The 12802-nt window shown below is 34.6% G+C and overlaps 1 protein-coding gene across 2 annotated transcripts in view; it reads right to left on the bottom strand.

Moving 5' to 3' along the window:
- The window catches only part of SOX5 (SRY-box transcription factor 5), a 1030759-nt gene that overhangs the window by 742474 nt on the left and 275483 nt on the right, over positions 1 to 12802 (bottom strand). For both annotated transcript variants that reach the window (XM_055095845.1, XM_063593159.1), the window contains one exon: positions 2850 to 2946. The gene's annotated coding sequence lies outside the window, so the exon portion shown is untranslated. The remainder of the gene's footprint in view (positions 1 to 2849; positions 2947 to 12802) is intronic.

The raw sequence follows: 12802 nt of genomic DNA, 5'->3' as shown, positions 1-12802 counted from the left end.
ACTCTATCTCTAGTAATTATTTGGGCTTTAAAGTCTATTTTGCTTAATGAACTTTAAACACTAGTCACACCAGTGTCCACATAGTAACCATTTGCATGGTATAATGTTTTCCATTATTATTTACCTCTGACACATGAGAAGTCTGAGCAATAGCAGTTAGGGAACAAACCCAAAAGTAAACAGGTATAAGTGGTACAATTAGGAGACAGACCCAAACAATCTGTCTCCAAGGTCTATGCTTCCAAACATCATACATCATGTGTCTCTTACAAGTTCAAAGAGTAAAGTCAGTTTAGGTTTTGAAAGAAAAAAAAAAAAAAAAGCTTTCACTGTCATCTCCACAATATTTTCTCACATTGCTATCAAATTGTGATTTTTCACTCATCTTAGAGTTAAATTCTCACTCTTCTAATATTCTAAGGTAACATAATACTTAAAAAAAAATCTTAATCCAGAACTGCAGTACTCAACCTCTTCCACTTATACACAAGTTTTGCTTTGTGCCTTTGAAATAGGCATGCATACCAGAAGCCTTAATGTGTTTATCCAATGCCACTGAACTGTAGCACAATACCTTGAACTGCCCTAAGCTAAAAGAGGCAGCCAGGCTGCAATATGATCAAGATGTCTAAGTGGTTGTATGGATCTACTGAGCAGGAATCCTCATTTCAACCCGACTTTGGGAAAAAAATAACCAAAAGGATGGGTGCTGGGCTGTTTCAACTCTCCTTGAACAGAGATATATATAGTATCTTAACAAACAGAGGCACTTAGCAGCTTATATATACCTTCTGAAAATCCACACCTTTTATATTTCTCAAATTTTAATATTATACTATTTAAAAACTCTGTAAACTATGAAGAAAATTAAAACTTCTCATGAGTCCATTATCCAGAGTTAATTATATTCAATGTGTTTATTATTTTTTCTATTAATTTTTCTGTGTTTGTAATATATACGCACATGTAGAGATATATATGTGCATACATGTGTGTACATATATACCCACAAACTTGGAAACACATTATATCTTTAGTGTAGACTCTGATTTTTTAATTTAACATTGCATTATGCATAATTTTATGTCTTTTTAAATTCTTTAGAAAAGAATTTTAAATACCAAATATCAAATTTTAAATATCAAATGAAATACTCATTTCATTCTGGTTGCAGGATATCCCATCATATAAATGTATTCAAATTTATTTAGCCACTGCTCTGCTGCTGAACAGTTAAATCTATCTAAAATCTTCCACTTATAAATATATGAAAATTAACTTAAAAGAAATATAAAATTTTATCTTGTTTAAACTGTTATGTTGGATCTGGATCACTTGCAACTAAATATCTTCCAAACTAATAGCATGGGAATGTTACATAGAATGCTTTGACAACATTTAAGGCTGTTTACAGAAGTGGCCCAATTCCTTCCTGGAAAGTTGAACAAACACAAGGTTTCCCCAAAATTGTTGAAAATGTCCATCTCTCTACATTCTTGTTATATTATTATTATTCTAAATTACTTTCCCCTAGTTAGATAAGTGAGGCATAGCTTTGCGTTCCTTTTATTACCTTTTGTATTAGTTATATTCCTTATTAACTACTTGTTCTTGTATCTCATTATCTTTTAAATTAAGATATCACTGTCTTTCTTATAACTGCTCTTTACATTTAATGTTTGCCATATTTATTAGAAGCAGTAGTCTCAGTTTGTCACTTGCCTTTTAATTTTATTTATATTGGTATTTTTGCCTGTAAACCTATAGAATTTTTGTTTGGAATAATTTGGTTGTGACTTATTCCACTTTTGTTAGTATAAAAATCCATTATTCGCTATGTTTTCTTCTATATTATATTGTTTCATTTGTCTGTGAATATATGAAGCCTGAGTTATAAGTATTTTAATAATACTATTTGGGATTTTAACAATTTTGTTTTTAAAAGAGGTAACCACTACCATTAATTCTAAGGGTTTTCACACATACACTTGCATCTTGAAATGGTGGGAACATAAGTCATAACACTGTAAGAGCAGATTTCTGAATAAATGAGCTTTAAGTCATTATGCAAGATGAACAGTGTTTCATTATTCTTTTTAGGTATCAACGAAAGGAGATTTCCCTTTCAATCTTACTGGTGACAAACTTCTCCTGAACAACAGAATTCCTTCCTTTCATCCTTTTCTGCAGTTACCTGCATGATGACTAGTCAATCAATAAATTAGAAAAGGATTTTCAACTCTAGATCTGTGGTCAAACTTTCAGTGCCTGTTCCCAAGAGTATAACATTTTTGAAAAGACAAACAGGGATTTCATGCACACACAGATAGATGCCCATGGAATGTTTCTGTCAGTAAATTAGAAAATATTTGTCTGGCTTCAGCAATATTACATTTTTGTATGCATTAACAGAATCATACCCCGGAATACTTAATAGCCTATAGAAATTTTTCTAAAATATGTGACCTATCCATTGCAATCCCAAATATTTATTTTGAAGCAACAACAAAAAAGTAGCAACAAATGTTTCAAAAAACATTTTTCAGTGGAGAAAAAAGCTTTCACAACTTCAGAAAAAGTGTATCTCATTAAGAAAAAGAAAAGAAAAGAAATGTTGCTATCATCTGCCAGTTTAGAGACATTACCATCATAATGAGTCTCAAAATCATAATTAAAAAGCCAGTTGTCATCTGAATATAAAAGACTATGTACTATACTTTTATATGCACATGTTTTATATATTTTTACTTATAAATTAAAAATAAGAGAAAGCATATAAACTTCCATTTTTGTGAAATAGAATAGTTATCAATTTTTCAAAAGTGTTATTATGTGTTTTATGAATATACCTTTTTCCTACCCAGTGCAGTGCCAGAATTCTCTGTTCAGCTTTCAGAATCTTGTCAACAGATTCAAACAGGAATCATGTCATCAGCAAGAGGAAAGCTGGAAAAATAAAAGTAGACCATTAACAGTGCATTGTTTTATTTAGTAAATATGAACATATGACTCTTGAAAATAGAAAATGTGTAAGGTTTTCAAAAGAAATTTATATTTATATATGTAAATTGATAAACCATTATATATAAATATATATGTAAATTGATAAACCATTATATATAAATATATATGTAAATTTACATTTAAATATATAAATATATATTTAATATTTACATTTAAATATATAAACATAAATATATATTTAAATGTAAATTTACATATATAAATGTAATAAAATTATGGTTTATGGAAGAAGGGGTATTATCTTGGCATTATAAAGCCACCACAATTAATCTAAAAACTCAGTAGTTGTTGTGGTCCACTTTTAATGTAAATATCCTGCAGATGCTTTAGGACAGGCTACACTAAGGTAGATTCTTGCTGCTCGAAATGATTCATGAGACATCTTCAGGTGTCCTCTTAGGTCTCTTCTTTGAGCCCATTCAAACATATAACAGCAATGGTCAACACAGTAATTGTTAAATGTTCAGCTATTTTTCATTTCATTCCATCACTGCTATGTATTTCTCTGACTGCCGTGCTCAGCTCAGCTTCAGAAAGTGCTCTTGCCACTATCATGAGTGAATAAAATTCTGGCTTTGTTACCAATTTTCCTAGGCTGAACAAAAATCGGCCCTGACAATCTGTTGAGATTCCCAAGAATCAGACTTATGAAAGCAAGGAACCTGTACACGGTAGGAGCCACAGCCTTGATTCTGGCTCAGTCGCTCCACTATTAGTCCAATTCAAGGGAAATTGAGTAATCTCTTGGGTGTTTATTTTTATATCATCACTGGTTATTCAGTTTTGATCACAAGGTTTACAGTATTTGAATAGTTTTATTACCATACTATATCTTCCTGGAGCATGCCTGGTATAGAAGCATTTTACTCCATTCCAAAATCAGAACTTTTGTTAGGAAGCACAGAAATTCAAGTGCCACAATGTTGACAAAGAGAAGAATCCACATTACTTTATTAGTTTACTCATTACTTCATTGAAGAATATTCCACGAAGAGAAAAATTATCATTAAAAACTTTGAACATCAGGCTGGGTATGATGACTCACGCCTGTAATCCCAGTACTCTGGGAGGCTGGAGCAAAAGTATTACTTGAACCCAGGAGTTCAAGACTAGCATGGGCAACACTGAGACTCCAGCTCTACAAAAAATTTAAAAATTAGCTAAGCATGGTGGCATGCATCTGTAGTCCCAGCTATTTGGGAGAATGAGGTGAGAGGACTGCTTGAGTCCAGGAGGTTGAGATCGCAGTAAGCTGTTGTTGCGTCACTGCACTTCAGCCTGGGCACCAAAATGAGACCCCATCTCGAAAAAGCAAACAAACAAAAGCCAACCAAAACAACAACAAAAAACTTTTAACATGGGAAAGTATGTTGCTGAAGTAGAATAAAGGCTGTCTATATATAGTCAGTGGATTTTTAAAAATGTATTTCCATAAAAAATTGTACTTAGAAAAAATACCACAAACTCCACTTTTTTTTTTTTTTTAGTTAAGTGAATTGTCTCATCTGCCCAACTGTAAAGAGACTACACTACTACCACAATTGTGTTTACTAAGTGGAACAGTGAAATTTTGTCATATCATATATTTGGGTGACACAGAAATTCACAGGTGGTAATTTTACCCACAAGAGGGAGCTTGTATTTTTATATTTTTATTATAGAACATGAAAAACTTGAATTAAAATATGAAGTTCTAAAAATGTCTGTTGATACCATCATCTTTATGTCAGGTCAAATTTTGAGGTAACCAGATTGTAGTTGGCATATTTTTCTTCAATGATAACATATCACTATGGCAAAAGATTGGAAATATAATTGGAATTTTAAAAACATTTCCTACCTATATTATAATTAGGTTTTTTTAGATACAAGAATGAAGATGTAGCTGGCAAAGCAGCCTGAGAGAAAATTCTTTTTAGGTGGTAGTAACATTAGGTGTGTGAAATTGACTAGAATTATTATAAGTACTCTGCACCCAAATTTAATTACATAGCAGTGAAATGATAGTTCAGTCATTCTTTTATCAGAAAAGAGGTTGTAAAAACCAATAATTTTCTATGTATTTATAGAACAGGAAACAACCTACTTTAAAAATTACTAAGATCGCTGATATCGCTAATATCACTTAAAACTTGTGTAAGTAACGTTGTAACTGGCATGATACCACAATGAACTTTCCTTTCTTAGAGTTGAGAGAAAAAAATTTTCTTAAAAAAAAACTCAGCTCAATTCCTTCATATCCTTTAAGGTCCCTAAACAATATCTTAAGTTGTTAAGACTCTCAAAATAAATAAATACACTCTGAACTTTGTAAAAATAAAACAAATTCATTAACTTAAAAACTCCCATCTAAAAAAATAATTTTGGCAACTCTTATTAACCCCGAGTGATCTGTTCTATCACATTCAGAGACACAGAAATAACTAGGCTGAAATTTGTTTTCTGACCCTCTGTAAACTGCAGGGGAGACAGATGATAAGAGTTCTGTCACTTTCTCCCAAGGTTCTTGTCTCAACTTCTAGAAGATACTATATAACACAGGCAGGGAGTTGAGAAAGAAGGGGTTAATCATGCTGCTCTTCCTTCTGGAATTTCCAACCTACCCATTAAATCATTGTTTTTTTTTTCTCCCACTAGGGACTGTGAATCTAATGGACCTAAAATCAATACCTTACAAATGACATAAAAAATATATTCATTTTATGGACTAATGTACCCTAGTGTCTGAATCCTATTTACACCCTCTACTTTAAAAAGGAACGACAGACCCATTTCTGCCAGTAAAAGGTTACTCAGTCACTTTGGTGACATGCTGCAGAATGCACTGTCATACTAAAGTGCAGCATGAGGGAAAGATTGGTGGCTGCAAAACCACTATTGTGGAAACTTTCAACACGGTGCCGTGAAATTGTGTTAAGAAACACAGTCAGGGAGGAGTACGCAGGTAGCTTCAAAGATGTTAGCCATGTTCTGAGGTGCTTTTACGGGTCTCTGTTTCATCATCTTGTTTCATAACTTAAAGTATATTATATAAAATTTTAAGTGGATCAAATATTACATAATATCATTTTAAAAACAAACACAGTTTTCACTTAATAGTGAATTCTATCATGATTGAAAAAACTGGATAAAAATTCCTAAGCGGCAGAAATGCTCACTAACACACCAAAGCACTACTAGTCAAATAGACATAGTGTGTGATCAAGCCACATTAAAGGGGACAGAGGCAAGCCCCGGGGAAACAAAGGGTATTTCATTTACCAGATACAGCACGGACACAATCACAAAAGGTGACTACTGCTTGGTGTTTCACATATTGAGAAAGTATGCTTATGAGAGGGTTTTATGTTTACAGAACATTCTCCAAACCAAAGAACCCACATACTTCATCAAAAGCCATTCTTATCATTTACAAAGTATTAAGCTTTTTTTTTAAGCATAATACATTGGTAACTTTTTTAAAATTTTGAGAATATCTTCTTCTACATTTAGTATTTTTATGATATCAAATATAGGGCAACCCAGTACAAATGCAAAGATACCTTCAGTTTCATTGCAAAGATTAAAGTGTCAGGGGAAGGGAGAGAGAGAGAGAGGAAAGAAAAAAAAAAAACCTAAAAATTAAGGAAAGAACTTTTCTCCTAGGAAAATATCACCTGACTTACTTTTTGTTTCCATGGGTACAAATAGAAAAGAGAATAATGAATAAGAAAACAAACTTTAAAACAGATAGTTTTTGAGAGAATACTAGCAACAGGTAAGCATGAAATTTCCAGTTCAGTTTTACTGGCTTAAAATCTATACAGTTATAAAATTACCAAAAGGAAAAAAAAAAAAAAAAACTGTTGTTCTTTATTCCATTTGCCAACCAGAGTCATTTATCCCCTATTAGATAAAGTATAATAGACTCTACGGAAAGGGTCATTGGCCTTCCATTTAATGATATTGCCAGCCCCAATCTGCATTTTCCCGGCAATGTCCCTCAACACAGAATAAATGGCTGATCTCTTCACAATAACAGCTGATTTCTATTTATTAAGCTAAAAAGGTCACCATTTTCTACGGCTGGGCCGCCCTGCACTATTGATAATTTTATGCATAAACAAATGGCAAATTTGTGCCACATAAATATGCATTAGCAATTACTTTTTCCTTGGGCAACGCTCACCGCATGCAAATGTGTACCTCGCAGGGCCTGGTAGCTTTTGTTTTAGCTCTTGAACAGTGAAACAAAAGAGCACAATAAACAATTTTAAAATTGCCAATCAATAAGCAATGCAAATGCAAAGGTAAATGGCAAGAAACTTGCTCAGAAACAGCAAAACAAAAGTGAAGCATGAGGGGGATGGGGAAGGATTTTCTTTTTTATATTATTTCATTTCTTTCTCTTTGATAATGAAAAGGCTAAAGTACTCTTGACACAGAACAGCTAGCTAGGCTGGTACTAAAGCAGATGCCAGATGGGGAAAGGAGAAAATATACACATGTTGAATAAACACACACATCCCAAAAAAGAGGGTAAGAGGAAAACTGTGTTCCTCGATGCGATTTCCGGGGCATCACCTACTCAAATTTCTGATGGTCAATTTCAGAGATTTGTAAGAATATTCAATTTCAGAGATTCAAAGAATTTTAAAACTAGGAGGAGCTACAGAGACTCATAACCAAATCTCAATTCCGTAGTACTTTGCTATGATGTTGTTTCCTAATGTCACCTCCCTCAGTAAAAAGGAATATACATGATCAATAAATGGGATATCTTTAGGAACACAAAGAAAAGGGGTAAATGAGGAATATATAAGAAATAAAGGGAGGGATAGCATTAGGAGATATACCTAATGTTAAATGACGAGTTAATGGGTGCAGCACACCAACATGGCACTTGTATACATATGTAACAAACCTGCACGTTGTGCACATGTACCCTAAAACTTAAAGTATAATAAAAATAAATAAATAAATAAAAATTAAAAAGTAAATAAATAAAAATCAATATTCATCAGAAAAAAAGAAATAAAAAGCAATCTACAAAATGTTTAAAATAAAAACCCTACTCTCAAAACAATGCGAGAATAATGTCAGGCACAAGAAGCAAGAAGCATAAGAAAAACTAGAAACAAAAAAAAAAAGGTGTTGCCCAATTTGAACAGGAAAACAATAGATAACTCAAAAAAGCTGACTCTTTTAAATCAAAAATTAGCCTTAAGAGATTTTTTAGTGTTATTTACCGAGCACTATTCTAAGTGCTTTACACTTAGATCCATTACACTTCATCTTCACAAAAACCTCGAAGGATGGTACTATTAGCGCCGCTCCCATTTCCTAGCGCTGAGGCGCAGGGAGGTTAAGTTAATTAGGGCAGTGCTAGATCTGGGTCTTGACCCCATCTGAAGCCAGCACCTGCAAGCATCACTACTGCTAATACTTGCCATCCATTCTTTAAAAGCCATCCATGTTGACCCGGTTGAAAAATTTCTTCTGACCTGTGTAGACAGCTTTACCTTTGCATAAATAAATCACACTGTGTTTTAAACATCTATATTCAGGGCTTATGTGAGTTTATTTGGCCAAGTGATTAAAATACTTTAGCTTCTGTAAAATATATAAATATTAATTTGTATGTTAGTACAGATGTACCTTAGTACATTAGTGCATGTGCAGTGAGAATGTGCCGTAGTCTTAATCACTGGAGAACAGAAAAACACTTTGTGATCCCATCTTGATCTTAATGTAATTAAAGGTTTTACTATTCCTCAAAGGATTAACAAGATTTACCCACAATGTTGTAAAAATAAATATATAAAGTATTCTTGGCTAAATGAAAATAGGCAAACCTGGAAATCTAAAACCAGCAAGTGGTTCTGTCTTGCTCAGAGCTAAGAAAGTCTTCACATGTATCTCTTAGAATCCTGATATTGATCCTAAAAGTCAAACTTCTTTACAGAAGGTCACAAAACTTCTCCCAGCAATATTTTCCCCCTGGTAATATCAGTGTTGGAAGGCCAGGACTGTTGCTTGCATATACGGTGCCTTTGTCTGAGTAAGAAAAAGATGACCCCTTGGGGGAGGCCATTCAGAAAATATGCCACCGGCACAACCATACCTGGTAGTCCTTGAAAAGACTTTAGAGTTTCCTTACTTGGAAAAGTGTTACTGTTAATATTAAACTCCGTCTTTTTAAGAACCAAGAACCTACTCTTTAATACAAAATCAGTATAAAGATGCATTCCAACACGATAGCGATATCTTACATGTTAATTCAAATAACTACGTAGCTAGGGTACTCCTATTTCCTTCTGTTTCAGTTTTCAATCTTTGTGGCTGTGTATATAAATGCTTGGGTATGTTTTTTCTTATTATTAACTAAATGCAACCAATATGTGCCGAAAGCCATTAATTTATAACAGGCAAAGTTTTAGTTATAATCATTCCTTACCCAAATGCTCACTCTCTATGCAAGGTAAGTAATTTAAACTAAAACCATGAATATTCCAGCTAAAGTAGAGTTTGTCTGAAATTTCTAAGTACTCATAGACTCTACTATGTAGAAGTCATGTAAATGGAAGTGAACAGGAAGTATGTAAAAAGTGTGGTTGGGTTAAATGGACATTGCAATGTCCAAAGGCTCACCATGGGTTTCACAGCCAGAGGCTAGGTCAGATAGTCGCATTGTTTGTCCCCAATCCCACAAAATTAGATTTAAGTAGCAGGTACCTTTGGGGGATTCAGAAAGTCTTAGAGAAAAACAGGAAATTCTAGTGAAGATTTTGTGTGAACAGCAGGAGGGGAGCCACTGCCTCATTTGCCCTGGGTGAGGGTCTTGCCAGCCACTCTGCTTTAGACACATCTTTCTTTGCCCATACCCTGCTCTGCTAATCCCTGGTGTAGGCTGATCCCTGGAGGTCAAGTTTCTCAGGCTTCTCTAGGAGTCACCTTCCAGGTGAGTTTCACTACTGGGAGGAGAGCTGATGGAGGTGTAAGCAGAATGTGGGAGGCACACGTTTTTCTTCTCTGTGTGTGTGTGTGTGTGTGTGTGTGTGCGTGTCTTTCGTTCAACTTTTTAAACATTTATTATAGACAATTACAAACATATTTAAAAAATAGAGATACTAGTAAAACAAACCCTCATCAACCACATCCAAATTTCAACATCTATGAACCTTCTGCTATTTGAGTTTCTCCCTTGTCTTTCCTGGCTTCCTGCCTCAGGCAGCAGACTCTTCTTGGTCTACCTCCTGCCAGGCAGGCTCACATGGTTCCAGCTGCAGTCCAGTGACCCTGGTAACCCCATCTATTCCCTTTGTCTCTCCAGTATAAAGGTGGTAGCAATTTTTTGCTGTTCCTGAAGCCTAGGTTGCTCTTTTACAATTTTTACTGTCAATGTGTAACAATTTTCCAACATTATATACCACCTTTTGAAAATAATCAGGCTGAGTGTGGTGGCTTACGCCTGTAATCCCAGCACTTCGGGAGGCTCAGTCGGGTGGATCACCTGAGGTCAGGAGTTCGACACCAGCCTGACCAACATGGTGAAACCCCATCTCTTCTAAAAATACAAAAATTAGCTGGGCGTGGTGGCAGGCACCTATAATCCCAGCTACTTGGGATGCTGAGGCAGGAGAATCGCTTGAACCCTTGAATCCGGGAGGTGGAGGTGGCAGTGAGTGGAGATCAAGCCATTGGACTACAGCCTGGGCGACAGGGTGAGTGAGATTCCATCTCAAAAAGAAAGAAAAAATAATAATCAGAGTGGCTTCTGACTTCCTGCTTGGACCCTGAGCATACAGATTGCTAATTTTATTTTATTTTTTATTATCTGTTGGTAGAACTACCATTTATCCCCCTTATTCTGAGCTCCTTTGAAGTATTAACAGGTCAAGACTTCGTAAAGCATGGTACCCTTTCAACAGCATGAGGCCCAGTATGCTGGTCCAATATTTGCAATGCCTTAAGTATGATTCCCCATATATAATATTCATGTTTTCATGTACAATCTATTTTACATGATAATAAACAATCTATTCTTATTCTATACCTTTTGTTGATTGCTTATTGATATTCTTTACAAACTTGCTTTGTCTTAATCTATGGGTCAGTGAAAGAAGAACAGCGCTATACTGGTTCTGGAAATTCTACATCAGTGCCTAACATCATGGAAATCTGCCTAGTCTATTTTAAGGAGGTAGCTCAGTCTGGCATGAAAATACATTTTTCCAGTGGTAGGTGGCAGCGACTAGTTAACCAAGTTTATGTCTTAGACAAGACATGTTTAACATGTAGTCATTTGTTTATTTATAACAAAACATGACCTTCCAGTGTTAGGAATAAACACACACACATCATAAAAATGACTGATGTTCAATGGCTCTTACAAAATTACATTTTGAAAAATTATGGGATGATGAATCAAACATATAGATTACATTTCTGTGAAACAGACACATGCTTAATAATTAACGGAAAAAGATAAAAATAATATTTATGATTTTGTCTTACCCAAAACACTTGAATAATTATGTAATCATATAGCTACATGAAGACATACTTATCAAATTTGAACTAGAATCTGTGAGGAAATTTTAAAATATGAAAACATCTAAAACAGAAATGATGGACTTAATCCACAAGCTGAAACTTTAACCTGCTTTAATATAAAGTTTTACTATATAAATAAAAAATACAGAAGAAAACATTTGCTTTAAGGATAATTCACAAGACCTTGCAATGTTTGACAATCACAATGCAAGCAAAAAATGAGACATGACAGTAAAAAAAGAGAAAAAAGGGAATACAGTTAATAATTGTAGTGTCCAATCAAATGTAGGTAAAACTAACACCAATGGTAAGACAATATTTCAAACACGAGTTCCAGAACTAGTTTCAATCCTGTATATGTGGAACTCGACAGTCAGAAAAGATTAACCCAGAGCATAGTGTGCATGGCAATTGTGCTAAATCGGGTACTATTAGGAGGAGAAGATACATTGAGTTTGAAAAAGATCATATTCAAGAGCTTGGGAGGGCCAGTCATAAAGTACAATCAGATATTTGAAGGGTTGTCATTTGGAAGAGTAAGACTAGATATATTGTCTCATGCTCCAGATAAAAGAACAAGAGTTTTTTAAATATACAAATTTTTTTAGAGACAAGGTCTCACTCTGTCATCCAGGCTGGAGTGCAGTGATACCATCATAGCTCATTGCAACCTCAAACTCCTGGGCTCAAGTGATCTTCCTGCCTCAGCCTCCCAAAGTGCTGGGATTACAGGTGAGAGCCACTGCATCTGGCAGGATTATGGGGACACAGATCTCAGTACATTATGAAAAATAACTTTTTAAAATAAGCTATCCAGCAATGGAATAAACTAAAGGAAGCCAAATGACTTAGGTTGTAAGAAGGGCTGTGGATACAGAAAGAATGGGTCACTCTGGCTTTGTTACTTATCCAAGTGATCTTGGACACAATTAACCCATTTATGCCTCATGTTTTCTCACTGGTAAATTTATTCCAGCCCCACCATACCAAGGAGAGGTAAAAGATCAAACAGAGACTGACTACAGAACCATCTGTCAGAGGTCTGGGAATAGAATTTTTGAACTAAACTAGATATTGGGTCATGTAGCTTTAAGACCCATCCTAAACTGAGACTAAATTATTCTAGTCCTCAAAGTTCAGGTGGATATGTTCACTTCAGGCAGGAATGGTTGGTTCTAAATATTTAAAAGCGGGAAAAGACTGTTGCAATTCTGCAGTTTTAAAAAAGTCATAGCATCAGATA

This window comes from Pan paniscus, chromosome 10 (assembly GCF_029289425.2).
Source record: "Pan paniscus chromosome 10, NHGRI_mPanPan1-v2.0_pri, whole genome shotgun sequence".
In the NCBI taxonomy this organism is placed as follows: Eukaryota; Metazoa; Chordata; class Mammalia; order Primates; family Hominidae; genus Pan; species Pan paniscus.
The sequence above is the reverse complement of the archived record's forward strand: the minus strand, read 5'-3'. Positions and strand labels throughout refer to the sequence as shown.